The sequence below is a fragment of the Contarinia nasturtii genome, unplaced genomic scaffold (assembly GCF_009176525.2).
Source record: "Contarinia nasturtii isolate CC-2019 unplaced genomic scaffold, AAFC_CNas_1.1 Cnas_scaffold_350, whole genome shotgun sequence".
NCBI classification, from domain to species: Eukaryota; Metazoa; Arthropoda; class Insecta; order Diptera; family Cecidomyiidae; genus Contarinia; species Contarinia nasturtii.
In genome coordinates, this window is record NW_022197705.1 from 4,177,770 (window position 1) to 4,181,093 (window position 3,324).

A 3,324-nucleotide genomic window follows, 5' to 3' on the forward strand; every position below is an offset into this window, starting at 1 on the left:
CAGATGAGAGAATTTTTAGTTTTTGAAAAATCACCCCCCCCTGTAAAATGTAGCTCGCACATTACTGCCATAGACGTTGGACTTGATGAAAATTATCAGTTGATTTCATACATTTTGTTGACTTTTTAATATCAATGTATTCATGCGGGTTAAGCAAAATAAAATACTTAAAATGTTATTTCAATCAAAAAGCGGTCAAACCGATGTATAATCATTTTAATAGATTCACAATGTTGACGGGTTCTGAACTTATGGTCAAAGGGTTTATGGATATGAGAGTTTTTGTTTTGAATAACTTTGTCTGCGTATGGATTCGTCCATAAATTTCGTGTTTAAACTGAGCGTTTATGTGCTGTTGTTTATCTAAAACTCCAGTTCTGCGGCAGACGAAAAGTAGTACCTGACTATCAAATTTTCTAATTTATTCAATGTGCAAAACACTGCATAAACCATTTATTCTACACAGTGGCAAAATACGGACACAAACATTTTCCGTTGACTTTGTTCGGTAAGCGCATTTTAGATGCGAAGAAATGCATATCATTTAAAAGTTAGAGCTGCGTGCTTGTGGTTTGTTATTTGTCAAAATAAACTTTGTTCTACGTGGAAAAATGTCTATGAGCGAGCGTCAGTCAACACAGTGGCAATCACTGTAGTTGCAAAAAAGATAGCACAATGACAATGTATGTGTGTGTGTGTGTGTGTGGGCTAGGTTTTCGTGGTGAAAAATTGATCAACGAGATAAGATAGAAGCGGCAGTGTTGCACGCATAAATTTTGAAAATGTGTTACGTACCCAAAAACAAGAACCGCATGAGAATCAAAAATGTTTTGAAAGCGCTTTAAGTAAAACAACAAGCAACAAACATCAATCGTGAAAAGTTTTGTGTGTACACAACATTAGAGATAGAGTATGATGCAAAATGTTTGGAAAATTGCAAAACACCATTGAATGAATGACATTCAATCGCGAGTTCATATCAATTACAACATTGGGTTAAATAATGAAACCACAATTGCAATTCAATGAAAAATGAATTTGATGATTGCCGTAAATGGAAATGCAGTTTTCCATCGTTAAATATAACATATTGTTTTGATAAATGTAAGTCCGAAGAAAAAAAAATCCGTCCATCCGAAAACATATTGAATATTTGATGGCATAATCCATTAAATTGCAATAGTATCGTTACCGCTCATTCTTGCCCAAATCAATGGAAACACATTTGAAACAACATAATATTTCCATTAATTTCCAAATGCAGCCAACACAAACATATTCAATATCTCTCTTCTCCGCTCGGAAATTGCACGAAAAAAAAAAAAAAACAACACAGTAATTCGTTGTTCATAACACACCGATTTCCTGACACGTTTATCTTTTTCACTTTGCCACTATCAAAATCCGGGGATATAAAATATAACAAATATTTAATTAATAAAAACCATCAATATGTGGTTTGTCAACGAAAACCATATGTGTTCAACTGCAAAATTGGCATATGTGCATTTACATTTGCGATATAATGTTTTTGCAAAACCACAAATTCTATCTCATTCAACACACACACACAAACACAAAACATTGTTCACAATCGAAGCCAAGCGATGTGGCATTGTGCATGAGGAGACACACAAACACCCATAGAAAGAGTAATCGAGATTTACACCGAATTATGTTCAATATGCCGCATAAACAATAGCATTTCGTGCATATAATATATGCAATATTGCAGCGTCTAGGTGTGGTCGTTTTGTATTCGTCTATCACAACCGGCCATGAATTCGTTCTATGTGCGCTCATTTTTTTCCCGTGTGCTGTTCAACAACCATCGGCCGCCTGGCCGATCCCAAGTATAAACAATTAAACATCCCCGAATGTGTCAAAGCACGCAATGGTTTTTCATTTTGTTTCGCTTTGTTTTAAATGATAATAAACAATTCAAACGTATTTTTTGCGTTGACAATTGAAAACAACATCAAGAACAAATGCAATCTTTTTAGTTTAGTTTGCATTCACAAACACTGTGGTCATTGATAACATCATTCAATTCAACTTATTTTTCGCTCTCTTTGTCAATCTGTTTCGTGTGTTTGGTATGTTTTGAATTTTGTTGTCGATGTATGTAATGATGAACTTTGATGTGGTTTTAGTCAGTAATGATGAATAAAGTTATCGCTTCAAATGAACTTTTATTCAAAAGTTTAAAAGCAGAAGCTTTATTTACCAAAAAAAAAAAAGAAAAAGAGGTGAACAAAATAAAAATAGTATCCAAGTTGTTCGTTGAACATAATTTGAAGAAATACAATTTGTAATTTTTTTTTTAATTTTCCTTTCGAATAAAAAAGCTTATGCGTTTTTTTTACTCTGTGTGTAATATTGTGTATGCAAAGTCGGTTGCAACTAACTCTAAAGTAATTATTGAAATTTTGAATAAATAAATGCAAGAGAAATTCTCTCAATGAATAGAATATGAGGCAGAGAAAGCGACTGACTCTATTAATTTTTCAAATTAAAATCCTTGCTTAAGCGCACTATTGACCATCATCTGGTCGACATAAAACAGTTGAAGTTGCGGTTTTGTTAGTTTGCAATGTAACAATTTATTAATCCTCCTTACTCCATCTCCCATTCCGTCTCTCTTCGTCACTTTGTGTATTGTATTTATCATATGTGTGTGTATGTTTTGTGCATCACTTTAAATACATGGCAAAACAGCGCCAAGGATTTTCAGTCAAATAAAAGTCATTTTCATAACATGAAATTTATTCACATACAATCCGATCAATGCGAAAGAGTATCTCGAGTTTTGGCAAAGTGCAGAGACTATTAAAACACCAATTTACAGAACACCTTCACCACAGAAAAATGCCATCGTTTGAATATTCTAATCGCAAGGAGTTGTATGGAAATGTGCGTGTGTAGATTGTGATATGTGGCCATTTGCTCTATCTGAACTCTGATAAATGTCTACTAAAAGTCCTATATGGTGGTATGTGTTTTCAACATGAATGAAATGAACGCGTGTGTGCAGCAATGCCACTTATCTCAAGCACAATTCCGGAATGAATAAATGCACTTTTGGATTTCTCTCTCTCTCTCCCCCCTTTGAAAATGTATCATGATGCAATGATGCATCGTTTAACATATGCATAACTTCAATATATTCATTCTCTTTGTATTCTCTATTTGTATGGGCTCTGTTACTACCAAATACCCAACCACTATCACTCTGACTCACTCTCTCTCTCACTTTCTGTGTCTATAGTGCACTTGTGCTCGCAAACTTTAATCAAAATAATTCCTTTTACGTACACATAAATG